The sequence below is a fragment of the Ambystoma mexicanum genome, chromosome 4p (assembly GCF_040938575.1).
Source record: "Ambystoma mexicanum isolate Mex_15411 chromosome 4p, UKY_AmexF1_1, whole genome shotgun sequence".
In the NCBI taxonomy this organism is placed as follows: domain Eukaryota; kingdom Metazoa; phylum Chordata; class Amphibia; order Caudata; family Ambystomatidae; genus Ambystoma; species Ambystoma mexicanum.
This window is the reverse complement of record NC_090927.1, coordinates 337848237-337867852: the sequence shown is the minus strand read 5'-3', so window position 1 is coordinate 337867852 and position 19616 is coordinate 337848237. Positions and strand designations below refer to the sequence as shown.

Here is a 19616-nt window from a genome sequence, read left to right as displayed (position 1 = left end):
ACAAAAATAGGCGAAATGTACCAAAGTGAAGAAATAAGACCGTTCAAAGATTGTAAATCATTACTGAGCTTAACAGACGCAGACAGATATAAATATGAACAGCTACGGCACTTGCTGGCAACCCCGGACATCCAAGCAGCAGCCACACGAGAACTCAAATCATTTGAGAAATTCCTAATAACCAACCCCGGATCAAGGAAACTGGTCTCCTCGCTCTACTATTACATCAACTCCCAGGAGGAAGAACTCAAATGGGCATACATGGTCAAGTGGATGAAGTCACTGGGGGAGGAAATCCACAAAAAGCCGTGGGAAGATCTATGGAGCACCATTCCAAAAATGACCCGATCAGTCCAAAAAAGGGAAATGTGGCTAAAAGTGGTGACCCAATGGCACCTTACACCGGACAGGCTACACGCCATGTACCCCCAAACCCCGAACACATGTTGGAGAGGCTGCTCAGAGGTGGGCACGTGGAGACACATCTGGTAGGACTACGGGGGGATCAAGGCTTTCTGGTCGGAAATAAAGAAGGAAATTATCAAGATATTCCCTGATGCCAATCAACTAGACGAGAAAGTATGGCTATGCGGAATAAAAGATCAGGCAGCAAGGAATTTCAGGAAACCACAATGGAGAGGCTTCATGGGGCTTCTCATAGCGGCCTGGGCGTCAATAGCCCAAAACTGGAAAAAACCAGAACCCCCACTGATCTATACCTGGCTCCAGAAAGTATGGGCACAACTAACCATGGAAAAGCTCACACACACAATACAAGGAACAAAAGAACTGTTCACAAAAAATATGTTTAAAAAAAAAAAAAAAGAAGCTGCTGAAAAACCTCCTGCAAACTGCTTGTCTGATAGAACTATGCAAGAAAGTTTTGAGATCCAACCCTCCCCTCTTAATGATCGAGCTTTTCATACTCCATGCTTCGTCCCTGAGTCATCGCTTAACACATTCCACGAATCAAAATCACTGCTTCAACCAGCTCTCTATTCAGAGGTTCTAAATGGGTTAAACATCGGATCTCTAAACTCTGCCTTTTATAATGCTGAGTCAGCTGAAGAAAAAAAAAGGAATGATAAAAATCAAAAAAGCTATTTGATAAAATAACTCCTAGCCCCCTCTCTAATTGTCCAATTGCACAATCAACGCAAAATCCGTCCTTGGTAAACTGTGTTGTTTCCTTTCCTCTAGCAAAAAAAGTTACAGTTAATGAACTTGCTGAATCTAGGCTGTCTAATTCACCTGAACTGTTTCCGACTGATTGCCCCAATGACATCATTTCCTCCCCGGATTTTGCTCTATCAGTTATTTCTGAAGTGCCATCTTTTGCCAAACCTACCACTCGTCTTTCTTTTGGCTTCCCTACATTTCCTAACCTTGCTGTGGAATCTGCTCTTACGGCCATAAACACTTCGATATTCACACTTACCAAATTGTTTGAATTACTAGATTCCTGTGCTTGTTCCCAGGAACTATTACTAAAGAACTTAATTAGTAAAACTGACTGGATGGCAGTAAACTTTCCGGCACTCTTGAAAGCTGAACTCATTGTTAAGTGTTTTACTTCCCTCTGCAAGTGACATCACGCCTGAAGCTACGGCACCTGAAAATGAGAATCAAATCCCAAGCTCTTTGATCTCTAGTTCCACGGGAATACCATCTCTTCCGGAGGTGGAAATATGTCCCGAATCTGAACCAACCCTCATTCCCCCCACAGAAAATAATCCAGTGTATGAGATCTTTAATCGTCCTTCACAGAACAAGAGACGAAAACGTAAGACATAAGTCGAAATTATCCCAAATTTCGAATACATTTGGCAGAACTGTCTTCGGAAAATCTGCAACCAAGAAAAACAAAGAATCGAGTGCTGAAAAAAAAAATAAATAACTGCTTCTAAATCTAAAACGTTTGTAGCTAATATCACCTTGCCCCCTCAGCAAAACATGCCCTCTGTGGCGCCTACATCACAAGAGATCTGTGTTCATCCACCGAAAGATCTCATTCCGGGCTCCGTACCGCCAGCGGCAGGTGTGATGTCTCCCAAAGGTAAGAACCCTGTTTCAATATCACCTTGCCTTGTGCCTGTATTACCTTCAAGTACTGTTGAAATTACAAATAATGATATATCAAGTGATGATCTTATGAATTTATCGGTTTATTGGAATAACAACATATCTGACTTGGAAACGGTTCATCAAAGTTTGCACCAAGACCATGCAAGAACAATATCCCGAAATCCAATGTTCTGCATTGTATTAGATCAGGACTCAAATCCATTCACGACTCTTCAACAAAAAAGAAAAAAACTGGTGAAAAGAGCTCCTTTTCCTAAAGACTCTCCCATGAGAGCCCAAGACTCTATAGTGGCTAATAAACTCTTACCCTTACCTGCTTCTGAAACCGTAAATCCTGAAGTTTCCCCCAATCTACCACTATCAAGTGGCATCCCCGATTCCACCTCCCCAGATTAAGAGGTTTCACTAGAGGAAGAATGGCTACCCGAAGTCCTATCAAATGAAACTTTGAGGCTTACTATGATTGACAGAATCTTTTCTGATCCCTTTCCAAATAGGACCACTATATTAACAAATTGAAAAATTGGTTCGGGAAGATATCTCGCGCTCACACCTGTAATTTGACAAGATTCCTCTACAATTTGTAATCAGAACAACATCAATTTAAAACCATCAATATAATGATTCCCAAAGAATGTTTTTTGATTTATCAAGGAAAAAACAGCCTTTAATTTGTCAGAGAAAGAACAGCCAAACAACCGACACGTGTTTCGACCTTGGGTCGTTATCAAGGCCCATTTGCAAATCTCTAGAATTCTCCTGTGTTGAAGTGTAACAAATCACTCGATTATTCCTGGTCCTGAGTTGTCAATTCAATTATTCAAATCAGCTTTTAACGATTTAAACTTCCTGAAAGAAATCTTATATATAGCTGAATGCTATCACCAAACTTTGTTCGATCCCAGGTTATAACAATAAACCTGGGATCGAACCCCTTGAATGGTGAACTTTGTTTATCAAATACACATTTATGTGTTAAAAAGTTTGGTGATAGCATTCAGCTATATATAAGATTTCTTTCAGGAAGTTTAAATCGTTAAAAGCTGATTTGAATAATTGAATTGACAACTCAGGACCAGGAATAATCGAGTGATTTGTTACACTTCAACACAGGAGAATTCTAGAGATTTGCAAATGGGCCTTGATAACGACCCAAGGTCGAAACACGTGTCGGCTGTTTGGCTGTTCTTTCTCTGACAAATTAAAGGCTGTTTTTTCCTTAATAAATCAAAAAACATTCTTTGGGAATCATTATATTGATGGTTTTAAATTGATGTTGTTCTGATTACAAATTGTAGAGGAATCTTGTCAAATTACAGGTGTGAGCGCGAGATATCTTCCCGAACCAATTTTTCAATTTGTATCATTGTTACAAACTTTGTGGGAAGTTTGAGGGTAAGATATAACTTGCTGCCGACCCGTTTTTTTCAAAAAAGTTTTTTTCCAAAAATTTTTTTGGTGGTAAATAGCGCACATGACCTAATAGCGATCCCACAAGTGTTTGGCACTATATTAACAATATTTCATTCCATCCCGCAGTTAAAACATATTAACTCAATGGATATTGATGGTGTTTCCTATTCTATCCTAACCCATCAAGATATTGTTGATGTCAAAATACCATCTTTAATTGTAAAAAATTATGTTTGGGATCAACAGCTACCATTTGAAAATTTGAAAAAGGCCTTTTACTCGAACCTATATCCCCTCCGATTCCCAATCCTGACCATGATCAAATGCTAGGATCAAAAAACCAATTTGTTTCACACTCCTTTCCGAACTCTTCGTGTACCAACTGCAATACAAACTCGAAAATCCAACCGCCTCCGCAACAATCTAAATGGGTGTGGGTATCTAGTGCTAGATCCCTTGAAAAGGAGAACTGCTAGCCATATGAGGTACCGCAACACCAGTGCACCCTGATCTCTTGGAATACTCGTGGGTTACCCCATCTACTTAACTCCAAATCACTCATACTTAATAAATATGATGTCACTTAGTTACAAGAAACATGGATGTCCAGTACCCCTGTTTGGCCTGATCATCAACTTGTAGCAATTAATGCCTCCAAACCAGCTAAGGGCAGACCAGCCGCTGGTCTCCTTATAGCAGTAAGAATAGACTCTCAGCTATCTGTCACCGAATGGAAAAGCACAGACCCTGGGATCCAAACAGTCTTAATTACGACTTCCAACAAAGACCACCCATTTTTTCCTAGGACTGTAATTATAAACATATATTGGAACCCTGCCTCGGTGACTTCTTCCAAATTTGCTGACAATGTTGAGTCAATTCTTGATCAAATTCTTCTGGAACCAGATATAACAAATACAATAATTTCTGGCAATTTTAACATGAATCTGATGCATTCTGCTGACAATTCAAGCAACTCAAGACCAGGTAATTGGTTAATGCTAATGAAAACTAGAAACTTTACAATACTAAATGGTACCTTCCCTAATGATGTACCCCCAAGACCAACTTGGTCGAGAGGTAATTTGCATACGTCTTTATCTCCAATAACTCAACTAAAACAACAGCGAACTTCCAAATTATCCAAACTACATCGAGTGATCATAACCTAGTGGAAACATCTTGGAGATCACATTCTAAACTAAATTCTGATTATTACAAGGTCCCAATCGAAATAAACAACACGAGAACAAGAATTCGGTGGACCCCCTTTCGTATAAACCATTTACAACAACTCTTACATCGAAAACAAGAGAAGGTGGATAATATACATTATAATCTAATTCAGATCATTGTTCAATCAAGTACACAATTTGGCAAACTGAGTTTTGCTCATAAACATAAATGGAACTCTGATATAGCCAACCCCAGAGCAAAATTAAGGCGCGACTTAAGACTATTGCCTCTACATGATAATGAAAATCTAAAGCAAAAAATACAAAATAAATACAGAAATCAAATTAAACAGATAACAGCGACAACAAAACAAAATAATGCTGAAACAATGTTAAAAGCCCTATTCTCCAAAAATGCAGGAGAAATATGGAAAATAATAAATAGATCAGAAACAGCTGAAAAATCTATTTTATTAAATTGCGTTGACCAGCTGACATGGGTAACACACTATGAGAAACTTCTATTTAATCCAGAAGAAATTTGCGTCGCTAAGAATCAAAGTAGTCCTGATATCAAAGCCTTAGAATTTGACGTTCTGGATATAACTATCATAATCAAGAAATTGAACAATTCGCATGCGCCTGGTCCTGACATGATGACAAATGCCATTTTAAAGGAAAACCCGGAAGCTTGGGCTGACGTTCTATACTTGATTTTTAAAAATGTAAAAATCAAAACAAATTTCCTCCATCGTGGCAGGAGGCAATTATAATCCCGATTTTTAAATCCGGGGATAGATCATCCCCAATTAACTATTGCCCAATAGCGCTTTTAGATGTGCAAGGAAAAATCTTAGCAAGACTTGTGGTTAGAGACTTCACGAAATGGCTACATGAGCAGGACTTAATGGATCCCTATCAATCTGGTTTTGTTCTGGGGATAGGTACATCATTAAATCTAATTATTATTGCCATACTCAAAGCACAAGCCATTCGCATGAAACAACCAATATATCTTGCCCTAGTTGACCTCAAACAAGCGTTTGATTCTATCTCTCGCTCCTTGTTATGGGAAAAACCTTTAAACGCCATCTGCCCCTCTTATATTTTCAATCTGATTTTATTGTTTTATTCGAGTACGAGCATAAGAATTTAACTTACAACTGACTGTCTCTTGTCAAACTCAATAAGAACAAATACTGGGTTAAAACAGGGCTGTCCGTTCGCCTCAATTCTTTTTAACTTCTATATTAGTGACTTATTAAAAGAATTATCGGTAGTGCAGTCTTTCTCGCCACGTTTGGGATCCCTAACTATACCTTATTTATTATACGCAGATGATATGGTTCTTTTTGATAAAACTCCTATAGGCCTCCAGAGGAAATTGGCTGTGCTATCACATTACGCAGATCTAAACAAACTGAAAATTAACATCATAAAAACGAAAATCTTAGTTGTTCAGCACTCGACAAAAACAAACAAAATTAAATTCAATTGGTCTATTACTAACTATCCACTTGACATAATACATCAGTACAAATATCTTGGGGTTAACATCAATTCTGATATTGCGGACATCCCTTATAAAGACAACATTACTAATAGAATGAAACTTCTATCAATCCAAGCAAAGCCCTACAAAAGAAGTATGGTCGGTTTTCTTTGATTCCGGCGCGCATGTTTTATATACAGAAAGCCGTTCCCATAATCACATATGGAAGTCATACCAAAATTATGAACAAACAAGTAAACTGGGACTATATAGAAGGTTTATACTGAAAAGAGATACTACCGGTCCCTTTAAATTACCTTATAGCCATAATTTGCTATGAACTCGGCTTGTCTTCTCTATCCGTGGTGGTCACTTGGGCAAGGTTAGCATTATATCGGAAAACTCTTCTTACCTCAGATCATGCTAAAAATGTATTTCCAGCTGTAACAGACATGATGCAAGCCACAAGTAGTAATCCAATTTCCTCCTGTGTCCAAGAGTGTAAAAAGGCTCTTTTGGAGGCAGATGTCTCTTTTAATGATCTCACTCAATTCCCAGACAAAGCCAAACTCAAGCTGCTTAGACATGACTGTATTGTTACAAGAGAAAAATGTCTCCATTATTCAGCCTTTAAAGCGGGTCCTTTTATGGTGAAAGCACTGAATGACATTCCGAAATATATCTCAGTATTCCCAGACAGATCCTACACGGACACCTTTTTGCGTTTTAGGTTAAACCTATTGCCAACTAACATCAAACTTGCACAATATGCTGAAGATCCAATGCTAAGTATTTCCTGTAGATTTTGTAGAACATCTGTGAATGAGGACTCCATCTCTCATCTAATCTCGGAATGTCCTTCTCTGCTCGAATTAAGGATAAAACACTTCTTTGTTTTTCAAATATAGAGTATTACTTACCAAAGAACAGTTATGGTATGAGATATTCAATACACCAAAGGTTTCATTAATTATAGCTACGGTTCATTACCTTAATGAACTGAATTTAGTCAAAAAAATAATACCGTCATAATTCATAATGAAATGAAGAACTCTCTTAATCTAGGTATTTTTAATATTCTTTTATCAAACTATGGTTTTATGATGACGTATAATGTTTTAAATTCAAATGTGTATACGCTATTGTAATGTGATATAATGAAAATGTATGTTTTATGTATTGACTTATGTAATAGATGCAATTTGGCTGTGACAGATTGAAAAAGTTGAATTTCAACTAAATCAATACAAAAAAAAGTCTCTATAGCTAAAGAAAAGCATTCTGCCATTGTTTAACTTAACCTGCCTTCCTTCCTTATAATCTGTTAATACACCTTGCTGTGTGATTTGTATGCTGCATAATATCTATCAGCAGTTGATGCATTTTAAAAGAATCTACAGCTAAGTGTGTTACCACTTAGAAACTGTATATATTTGTCATATTAGAATTACCAGAGTACAAAGTGTGTTATTGAATTGTGTATATACATCTGAACCTTTTGTTATATAAAGAACTGTGTTAGCACATAAAAAAGGGTGTGGACATTCATTTGTGGAGGTTTGGGGCTCACTGTACTTAAGAAAAAGCCTGCATCACATCCTGAGAGCTTAAGCCTTTGTTGCTCGTCCATAGCTACCATATAGAGAACCTTGACTGGGGTGCTCTGTGCCTCTGCTCTGTCATATAGAGGGCAGAAGTAGATACCCCCTCCAGTCTTTACAATCAGCTCATGGGCTGAGCACCAGTTACACAGATGTTTGCAACCAGAATGTCACAAAACTAGGTTTGTCATCAAAAGTATTTGGCTGTGTGATCATGTACATTTTCAAAGTTGTTCACTCATCAATGTGAGGCATCTGCCCTAACAAAATTAAATATAGTTCACACTTTGAGATTTAGATACACTAACGTAAACTTTACCGTGAAACATGGATACAGTGAAGATTTTTACCGTAGCAAAACTGTATAGATCATGTAACAACCTACATTTTTAGGAATGGAATTGCATGACTTTCTTTTATTAAATAAAGTTAACACATACTGGTCTTTGCCAGATAGGATATAGTTAGCCTAATAAAAGTTTCATCCCTATTACTACTGGAGGAGATGATTACTGCTGCACTCTCTCTCCATTAGCCCCTTTGAACGTGCAGTGAACAGAGAAAAGAGGGTGGAGAGAGCACTGAGAGCAAGAGAAGATTGCAGGGTGAGCTGTGCTTTCATTGAACAGGCCAACTTAAATCGCGATCATTGCTACACAAGTGTCAATTTAATTAGCAAACCTATAGAATTGCATAGCAAATTGCTATGTGACACTGCTTATTTAATGCCTTGCAAACAATGCCATCTTACAACAGAGACAGTACTCGGGTGTTGCAAGTTCTATCGGATATGCACTGGCAAGAAGGCTACTATTTAGCAACTTTAGATATAGCCGCCCTCTACACAAGCATTAATCATGAGCTGGTGATCTGAGCAGTTGACTATACTTAACGTAATGTCTCAGCATTGTATCGCATGCATGTAGAAATGTTGAAACTAATTGTGCATTTGAACTGCAGCAGTTGGGATTTAACCCTGGTATTTTTTTAACATTGTTGGGATTTAACCCCGTTATTACTTGCATCAGCATTAAATGACTGGGAACTAGAGTGCGTGCCTGACCTTCTATTTCTACTTAATGTTGAAAACGTTCTTGAGATTTACTCTTGTTAATAATGCCTTTGTGTTAGATGAAACGTACTATGTTCAGGCGGAAGTGGTGGCTTTGGGAGCCAGGTATGCACCATACCTTGCCAACTTATTCATGACCCCCTTTGAAGAAACACATGCACTTACCAACAGTAATTTTTCGGAGAGTATTATTACATGGAAACGTTACATCAACAACATTCTAATTATATGGCATGGCTCTCTGGAACATTTTGAAAGATTAATTTTCTATGCCAATGACAATACTTGTGGTATTACGCTGACAGGCCATTGTGACGCAACAGACATTGCTTTTCTTGATCTACACATTGCTATAGTAGATGGCAAGATTGAGACCAAGACTTTTCAGAAACCAACCAAGGAAAATGCCATGCTACATGCTCGGGGTTGGTATTGCAAATCTACCATCAATAATATACCAGGTGGGGAATTTTTTAGAGCGTGTCGAACTGCAGCAATGAAGCAGATTTTACCATAGAATGCAACCCCCTAGCTAAAAGATTTCGGATGAGAGGATATGAACGAGATATCGTTAACAAAACATCTTTGAAATACAAAACAATTAACAGAGCAACAATGTTACATCCTTTTGTTAAAAAGCCACAACCAACAAGGAGCATACACATAACTGCCAAGTTCTCACAGGATGCACACCTACTATATAAACTAGTCTGTAAACATTGGCACCTTTTTGCTTTTGGACAATGATCTACAACCTTTTTTGGCAGACAAACCAAAGTTTGTACCAAAGCACAAACCATTAAGAACATATTGAGCTCGTCATTTTTAGGTACGGGTGTCATGAGACAACCCAAAGGCAGCAAATGGTTAAAAACTGCCAAAGGATTTTACAAAAGCAGCACATGTAGCATGTGTAGACATACACCTGAAGACTGTGCCAAATACACTGACCTTATTGGGATAAAAGTTACGATTAAGGATTTCATCAATTGCCGGACTACTTTTGTTGTTTATGCTCTAATTTGTGTTAGCAAGAAACTCTGAGGGCAGCACGATTAGACAGCTATGTGTTAGAATAGGAGAACATTTGACTAGGAGAACATTCGGCTAGCCTCAGTAGCCACGATCAGAGGGTTCCACTTGCTGTACACTGGCAGGAAAACCACCAATTTGCAGATAAGTCAGGTCTGCAATTCATTGGTCTAATGAAAGCAAAAAGGGGAGAGAGGGGTGGAGATGCCAAATGAAAATGAAGGCAAATGGAATCAAAATGCATATTTTGAAGGGATTGTGTCCTCTGACGTATTCCTTAACTTTGATGTTACCCATTCCAGCTTGCTGGCATCGGAAATGTTTTCAGTAGAGGGCGCTGCGCATCAACATCCCTCGAGTTGGTGTCCCTCGACAGCCTCCGTATCGGCGCCGACGTCATTGTGCGTATAAATAGACTCGTGCAGCGTCCGTTGCTCAGTTCCGTTTTTCCGTGCTTTGTGGGCTCCGGTAATGTGACGCTCAGTTCCTTTCTTCAGGAAGATTCTGCTTATTCTTCGAAGATATTATCTAAATACGATGGCTTCTTCATCCGAACAATCGACCCCACGGTCCGGTTTCAAAAAGTGTTGTGACTGTGGGAAGAAAATGTCATTAACGGATCCTCACAGGATCTGTTTGTGGTGCCTGGGATCGGAGCATCACTTCGGAATGTGAGGACTGTATGTCCATGACGGCGAAAGCCTTGAAGGAACGTAAGGGGAAGTTAGAAAGAGGTGAGAGCTTTAAAACTTCTACTCCCTCGAAAGTTTCTTCGACTGAGTCGAGACATTCGTCGACATAAGAAACATTCCCGTTCAAGGTCTCGAAGTGGTTCTCATCAGTCTTCGAGATCAAAATACTCTAAGAAGAGGCGTTGTAGATCTCCCTCTTCTTCTTCCTCTGCCTCTCCGGAAAGGGTCACCTGCCCCATGAAACACAGCTCTCCAGCTAAGTGGGAGGAATTCCGTAAGAAAATGCTTAGCGTCTTCGAGAAAGCGGCCTCGTCCCCTCGGAGACGTTTAAAGTTGATACCCAGGGTGAAAAACCCGAAAAATCAAAACGCTGCGAGTAGTTGCACCTGGCGACAGAAACTACCCGAGAGTGTCATGAACCCTCGAGTAAAGGCAGTAAGACCGCGTCATCATCGCCGTCGTCAAAGGTTTCTTAAATCTACGTCATTGACGCCTTTGTCGAAGGGCCCGTCGATGCATAAATCGGTTCCGTCGACGCCGTCTTCGACGGCACTGTCGACTCCGATAAAAGACAGACCTACAACTGTCACTACATCTCAGACAGTAGAGGTGTCGAGGATTTTGACCATGACGTCGAGGATGCCGTCGACAATTTCGACGACACCGAGTAGGATCCCGATCCTCTTGAGTACATTGAGGTCTTTTCAAACTTTTTCAACGCCTGTTTCCGGTTTGTCGAATCCTTTGACTTCCACGTCGACAACGTCGACTTTTTCTCAACCAGTGACAACCAATTTGGCTCCTTGTGCTCTAGAAATGGGTTTTAAACCATATCCTAGGTCTGACTATTTTAGAGCCTTGTCCTCTATATATGAGGAAGGGGAGGATTCCGACCATGAGAGACCCTTTGGTTTACAAAGGACTACAACACCCATGCCAGAGGAATTAATCTCTGAAGAGAACCAGTTAAAAGACCTTCAAGACTCTACATGAGGCAAGTGGTTTAGATACTTTTCCAGAAGTAGAGTTTGCTAAACCAGACCCTTGGGAGCATGCGGAGACCCCTTACAGGGTTCTGATGTCCAGAATAATCGAATTCATGGGGTGGTCTACACCTACACCTTCCTTTCAGCAGGATGACCTTACTGATATTTTAGATAAAGGTCCACAGGAGGATCCTGTTGTTCCTTTTCATACTGCTCTGCAAAGAAACATTTCTGCAAATTGGGTAACTCCTGAAGTTATCCCTGCAGTAAACAAACTTTCTGCTAAATACAGGGTATCTGCTTCAGATCCTGAATATTTGAGCAAGCATCCAAATCGAGAGTGTTTGGTTGTACAAGCAGCAATTTCATCAAACAGTAAATTAGGGAGGATAAAAGATTTGATGCCCTGTCAAAAACAGTATTTTCGCCATGTAGCATGGCGCTTAAATCTATCAACGCCACTTGCACGCTAGCAAGATTCAGCCGTACACTTTGGGAGTGTGCTTCATCTGCGACTGACTGTCTCCCAGAAGGAGAAGAAAGGGAAGCATTCTTAAACATCATCAAAGATGGAAAAGATGCAATGTGCGAGTCCCTTCAAAGAGGCATTGATTCTGCTGACAGTATCAGCAGGGCCATGGCGGCAAGTACCACAATCCGCAGATTTGCGTGGTTGCGGAAGTCTGGTTTTGCTCCAGATGTACCAGCCAGACTTTTGAACATGCCCTTTGACGGCACTTCTTTATTTGATAAGAAGGATGATGACAGCCTGGAGAGATTACAAACATCCAAGGCAGCAGCGAAATCTCTTGGGGCTGCAATCCGACAGACTCCGAATCTCCCCTCAGGAGCCTCCTGGAGGGATAGGTCCTTTCGCTTTTACTCCGCATTCGGAAAAGGCAGAGGACAGCCAGCTCAAAGGGGCCAGAAACGATTTACCCGTGGTGGACAGGTCAAAGGTACAAAAGCCGCAGCAGCAGGTGCCAATTTACCCTCCGCATCTGCGTTAGCCGCTTCTAAACCCCTCTGAGGTCTCCCCTCACAAGACACCACTAAGGGGCAGGTTAACTCAACATATGGAAGAATGGCAGGCTATTACGTCAGATGCTTGGGCATTGGCGACAGTTGCCCAAGGTAACTGCCTGCCCTTCCTACACACCCCTCAGAGTCATCCACCGGGGAACAACTCTTTGAAGTTTCCAGACCCGCTCCTTATACAGGAGATTGTATACCTGCTAGAGAAGGGTGCCATAGAACCGGTAAGGGTTGGTATTCCCCCTATTTCCTACTACCAAAGAAGGACGAAGGAATGAGACCCATCTTGGACTTGCGAGAATTTAACAAATTCCTCAGGAAAGACAAGTTCAAGATGGTAACCCTTTCTCAGATCCTTCAGGCCCTCCAGCTTCAAGACTGATTGGTATCTCTAGACCTTCAGGATGCATATTTCCATGTGCCAATCCATCTCAAACACAGAAAATACCTGAGGTTCGCAATTGGCAACTCTCACTATCAATTTCGAGTTCTGCCATTTGGGCTGACCTCCACCCCAAGGGACTTCACAAGCTAATGTCGGTAGTGGCTGCAAGTCTAAGGAGGGAAGGGATCCACGTCTACCTCTACCTGGACGATTGGTTGATCAGAGCAGTATCTTCGGAACAAGCTCAGATCCAGCTAGTTTATGACTGCCTCTTCCTTCACAAGCTGGGCTTCTCCCTCAACTTAACGAAGTCACAGATTATACCATCACAGAGACTCCAGTTCATTGGAGCAGTCCTGGACACTTCCCTGGAAAAAGCCTTGCCACCAGAGGTGAGTGCTCAAGATATTCTGCAGATTTTCAACAAGTTGCAAAATGCCCAACGTCTACCAGCATTCGACTTTTTGAGGTTGCTAGGCCTCATGGCATCCTGCATTTTCCTAGTGCCAGAGGCTCGCCTCAGAATGAGATCCCTCCAGTGGGCACTAAGAACCCAATGATTGCAATTCTCAGGAAGAATGTCAGATTTCCTTCAAGTCCCGGACAGAGTGGCTCGAGACCTTCAGTGGTGGGCCTGTCGGGAGAACATCTTGAAAGGAGAACATTTTTGGCAACCATGGCTGGAGATAACAGTAGTCACAGATGCCTCACTAACAGGGTGGGGAGCCCATGCCAATGACTTGACCATCAGCGGTCGTTGGTCTCCATCGGAGTCTAGAATACACATCAACCTATTAGAGCTGAGAGCGATCAGGCTAGCGCTGAAAGCTTTTCTGCCATCAGTACAGGGGAAGAATGTCCTGATAATGACGGACAACACAGTGGCCATGCACTACCTCAACAAAAGAGAAGGTGTAGGATCACTGCCACTGTGCAGAGAGGCGATGCAGCTCTGGTTTTGGGCAATTCAAGAAGGAATCTCTCTATCGGCAGTTCACTTAGCCGGAGAGAAGAACTTGACAGCGGACGCTCTGAGCAGGCAGAGCACAGTCTCTCATGAGTGGGAGATAGCTCAGGAAGTCCTTCAAGAGATCTTTGCCCTTTGGGGAACCCCTCAAGTGGATCTGTTCGCCACCAGTATCAACAGGAAGTGCGATCAATTTTGTTCAAGGGAATTTCCCCCGAGAGGAGCTCTAGGGGACACGTTTGTAGTGGACTGGGAGTTTCCACTTCTGTATGCGTTTCCTCCAGTCCCTGTCATTCCTCAAATGACCAGGAGGTTGAGAAGATTCCGGAAAGCCATGATCCTAATTGCCCCGGATTGGGCCAGGAGAACGTGGTACCCGAACCTTCTAGACATGTCCATCTGCCCTCCGATTCGTCTTCCGCAAAGAGAGGATCTTCACTCGCAGAAGGGAGGTCAGGTTCTCCATCCAGACATCAGAACCCTCAACCTTCACGCTTGGTTTCTGAAAGGTTGAGATACATGGATTGGGATCTCCCGAATGACGTCATGGAGGTGTTGCTTTCAGCTAGAAGGCCAGCAACAAAGACTTTATACCGCTGCCGTTGGAACAAATTTTGCAGCTGGTGTAGAGAAAAGAATATTGAACCCTTTTCATGCAGTGCACCAATGGTGTTATCTTTCTTACTCTATTTAGCAAATTCAGGTCTTCAAGTTGGTACGATCAAGGGCTACCTCGCAGCGCTGTCAATCTTTAAGCGCACTGCGGAGGAGCCTTCATATTTCAAATTACCCCTGGTAATCCAATTTCTGAAAAGGTTAACTAATGTTTATCCCCCATTGTGGGACCTAAATCTAGTCTTACATTTTCTGATGGGTACTCCTTTTGAACCACTCCATTCTTGTTCATTACGATTTCTCACTCTTAAAACAGTCTTCCTAGTGGCTTTAACATCTGCCAGAAGAATGAGCGAATTACAAGCTCTATCTTGCAAACCTCCTCATACAATCTTTAATAAAGACAAGGTCGTCTTACAAGTGAAGCCTAATTTTCTCCCAAAGGTGGTCTCTGAATTCCACATCACTCAGAAAATAACTTTACCTTCATTCTATCCTCCTCCCCACCCAGGGAAAGAGGAAGAGAGGTTATATAGGCTGGATCCAAGGCATGTCTTGAGTTTTTATATCAACAGACTTGCTAGGATAAGGCAAGCAGACCAATTGTTTGTAGGTTATGCAGGACACAAATTAGGATTGCCAATCACGAAACAGACCATTTCCAAGATGAATTATTTTAACCATTCTAGAATGCTACAAATTGGCAGGGAAAGAACCCCCTCAACATCTTAGACTCATTCAATCAGGGGTATCGCAGCCTCTTCGGCTCTCCAAAGAGGGGTTCGATTCGAGACATATGTGCGGCTGCCACATGGTAGTCCGCACATACCTTTACAAAACCTTACAGCCTGGATTCCTCCTCTAGCCAGGAGACAAGATTTGGGAAAGCTGTGTTGCATTCTGTACAGTCTTAAAGGGAAATATTCCAATTTTAATCCCACCTCCTTTTTTACACCACTGCTATGGGAGTCTATTAAAGATAAGGAATACGTCGGAGGACACAATCCCTTCGAAGAACAAGTTACTTTCTTACCTTGTAACGTTCTTTCGATGGGATGTTCCTCCGATGTATTCCTTATCGCCCCTCCCATCCATCGCCGCAGTAAAACTTCCCTTGTAGTTGCAGCTTACGTTCCTTCAAGGTCAATAACCAATTCATGCACAGCAAATATTAAGCTTCAAAACGGAACTGAGCAACGGACGCTGCGCAAGTCTATTTATACGCACAACGACGTTGGCGCTGATACGGAGGCTGTCGAGGGGCACCGACTCGAGGGACGTCGACGCGCAGCGCCCTCCACTGAAACAAATTTCCGAGGCCAGCAAGCTGGAATGGGTAACATCAAAGATCAGGAATAAGTCGGAGGAACATCCCATCGAAAGAAAGTTACAAGGTAAGAAAGTAGCTTGTTCTTTACTTGCGCTGTACCAAAGAGGGTCTGAATGCAGACCATGCAATGCACACAACTGACAATGATGATACGATGATATGAAGATCATGTATTTACTCACATAAATATGTAATCATACTTGTTTAGACATGTTCTACTATACTGTCAAGGGTGCTCAACTACACAAAGACTGTATAATGCGAGACAGTAAGAATGTGGGGTTTTTCAGGGTTGCATATTTATGCTGAACTTTTTAAGGTGTTTATCATCCGCCATTTTTGTTATGAATGAGGGTTTGGGGGTGGAGATGTGTGCATCACCCTTCTTGCATGGCCACTTTATTCTGAGACTTGATTTCTGCAGTATGCCAAGACTGGTCACATAATGACAATAAAATAATTTCTATCAAGCATTACAGGATATGTGTTCCTACTTTTTGCATTGAACTTGGTTTGGGCCTTTTTGCAATACCGTACCTGACGCATGTTACTAAAAGAGACAGAATAATAGCATTCTCAGTGACAGGCACACATTGGCATATCAATGCCCAATGGGACCCCATTATATTGGGTTCTGCTTATTCTGCCATTGTTACATACCCAGTAATCTGCTGTTGGTACACTTGGTAGATTATAGTATGGCAGTAGATATTCTCCAAGTGTAGCCGTTGGTATTGGAGCAGCAGGAAATTGCTTGTGACGTCATGCGAGTTATGCGCATGATGTCACACGCACATCCGTTTGCCAACAGAAACAAATATGGCGGTGGCTCGATCTGACATGTGCGCAGCACCGGGGTTTCGAACCCCTTGAAATGGACCTAGGCAAACTATGAGGTAAGGCTCTAAGGCAAGGCACATTATGGCCATATCTATTCACAGACCTTAGTTGCCAGGAAGAGGTACAGGTAGCATCATTATTTACGGTTTCTCTGGTCACATTATCTAACTTTTGAGGCTTAACCGTGTACCAGAAGGAATTTGCAAATACACATTGGAAGATTTTATCTACTTAATTAGGGCGCCACATACTGGTAAAACATTGTATTGACATAATTAACAGGCAATGTCAATCATATTAGGGGCTACGCATTACAAGAGTCATTTATATTTGTATTTTATGCCAGACTCCATACAACTAGCAGTTGAGAATAAGGTTGAGTCTTTATTTCTTTTCTTTCACAATAGCACTAAATTGGGCACAATGTTTCAACTTGGTGAATGGCCAAATAGGCACAGATTATTTATTTTAACAACACCAGCTATGTTATGAGACAATTTATATGACCACACACACACACACACACACACACACACACACACACACTCTCTCTCTCTCTCTCTCTCTCTCTCTCTCTCTCTCTCTCTCTCTCTCTCTCTCTCTCTCTCTCTCTCTCTCTCTCTCTCTCTCTCTCTCTCTCTCTCTCTCTCTCTCTCTCTCTCTCTCTCTCTCTCTCTCTCTCTCTCTCTCTCTCTCTCTCTCTCTCTCACACATCGGAATATACTCACCAGATGCAATGCATGGATTAAGAATTATAAATAACCCACACTCGACTAATTCACATAGCGGATTGATTTAGCCGCCATGTAAGAATGGGGTGTATCACGTACCCACTCCCAGAGCACAACTTGAAATTAATCCAGAATGTGATACATGCAAATAACTATAATGGTCTGGTCTGTTATTCCTGCTCCTGCATACCCCTTCACTTGTGGCATGCCTTTGGGTATGAAACCTCTTGTTTTGTCAACACCTTGTTTTTATAATGTTGCCTTGTAACAAATATGTATATTCCTTATTTATATTTACTTTTTATTTGTATATTGTGTGATTAACAACATCTGTTTAAAATTACTTGTAATACTTGATCACGTTTCTATGGTTACTGTATCAGCCTTGAGGACGACTTGGGTCGAAACACGTGTCGGCTGATCTTTGGGAATAAATCACTAACTGATGAAGACTTCACAAGATTGATTTGTCTTTATGAATATATTTTTGTATAACTACCATTGCAAAGGCAAAGCGTGACTCGCCAGTTTAATAACCTGTTTAAGTATATTTCAGTTTAGAGAGCCTGCAATAGGGGTGACATACACTTTTGCTCAGGATTTATACTGGGCAGATCTTCCACTTTAAATTTGCTCAGGGTGTTTAAAATCATGTCTCGTTGTGGACCCCTCCACACATGCAGGTTTAGCCACATTGGATACCCAGAAGGCCTTTGACTCTGTGTCCTGGCAACGCATGTATAGGGTGTTAAAACACTTGGTTTGTTCCTCAATGTATCTTTTACCCATTATATCCACCTGTTGTACATATACCCCACAGTTAGGATCTGCACCAAAGGCGAGCTATCCAACCCTAATACATATTGGGAGGGGCAGCCCAACAAGTATGCCCATTATCCCCATTATTTGCCATTATCATAGAACCACTAGCGTATATGGTGAGGCTCCATCAGTCACGTAAGGGGCCCAAGATAAGGGGAATAATGAATATTATTTCATTATATGCATATTTTTAAATTATTATTGTATTATATGACGTTCTGTTATACATCCGTGACCAGACACACATTTTCAAACCCATTATGATTGACGTGGCTGCATTTGGGGATCTCTCTGGCTTGCAGGTGAATAGATCCAAATTTGAACTTTTCCCTTAGTCACTAATGACTAACTGGGCCCCACATGGGAATATAGTACTTGGGTATCAAAGTTTCGAACACAGTTGAATGAATATATAAGAGTAACTATCAAGCTTACTGGCAAACAAACTAAATAAATGGCAGCGTTTGCCGATCACAATTACGGCAAGATTTAATTGTGAAAAATGGTGGTCCTCCCGAAATTGTTGTATTTCCAAAATATACACATATGCCTGGGGTGCTTCTTCTTCAAGGAACGCCATTCCTTAGTATTAAAGTTCATGTGGCACTCTAGTGTGATCTGCATGAAATGGTCAACACTAACTGATCCATATGATGAAGGGGGATTTATGACCCCAAACTTAAAATCATGTTACGTAGCGGCACAGGCCCATTATGCTTCTTACTAGTTCAGGCTGGACATCAATGTTCTGCATCTTCAAATGGAAAGGAATATGGTGAGCCCATATGGCATTAGATCCTTAGTGATTGCTCCTACGTACGTGGACAGATGCCTGATAGATCCAATCAGGGTCACAACTTTGGCATGGAAGAAAATATTCAAATCCATCAAGGAGACTGAACCGGTATACAGTCATAATAACAAATTTAATTTTGACAAACAAAAAAAAAGTTTTAGAACACAATTAATGGTTTTTTGTTTTACAGGTTGCTGGCGGACCCGTAAAAGATTACTGGTGCCTGACTTCCGGTGCTACCGCACTATTACAAGTCCGGTGGCCGGGAAGTCGGGCGCAGATAATTTTGTTAATCCCCATTCCCGTAGTTCCATAGGACTCTATGGGAGTGGGGACACGGAAGCACCAGCACCATTTTAACCCGGTGCTTCCATCGCGGCTTTGCTTACTGTGACCGATGTGCCCGGCAGGGTCAGACGTGTTGGGCACAGCGACTCTGGTAGGCAAACCCGTAGTTTACCAGCACCATTATTTCCGGGCCAGCAAACTTGGCATGAGGCCCCTTGTCTTCCTTCAGATTTTTCAATTTTTTGGACTTTCTTCCAAG

The 19616-nt window shown here is 41.4% G+C and overlaps 1 protein-coding gene across 2 annotated transcripts in view; it reads left to right on the top strand.

Annotated features, from left to right (window-relative positions):
* The window catches only part of TDRD15 (tudor domain containing 15), a 492834-nt gene that overhangs the window by 159675 nt on the left and 313543 nt on the right, over positions 1 to 19616 (top strand). The window lies entirely within an intron of this gene.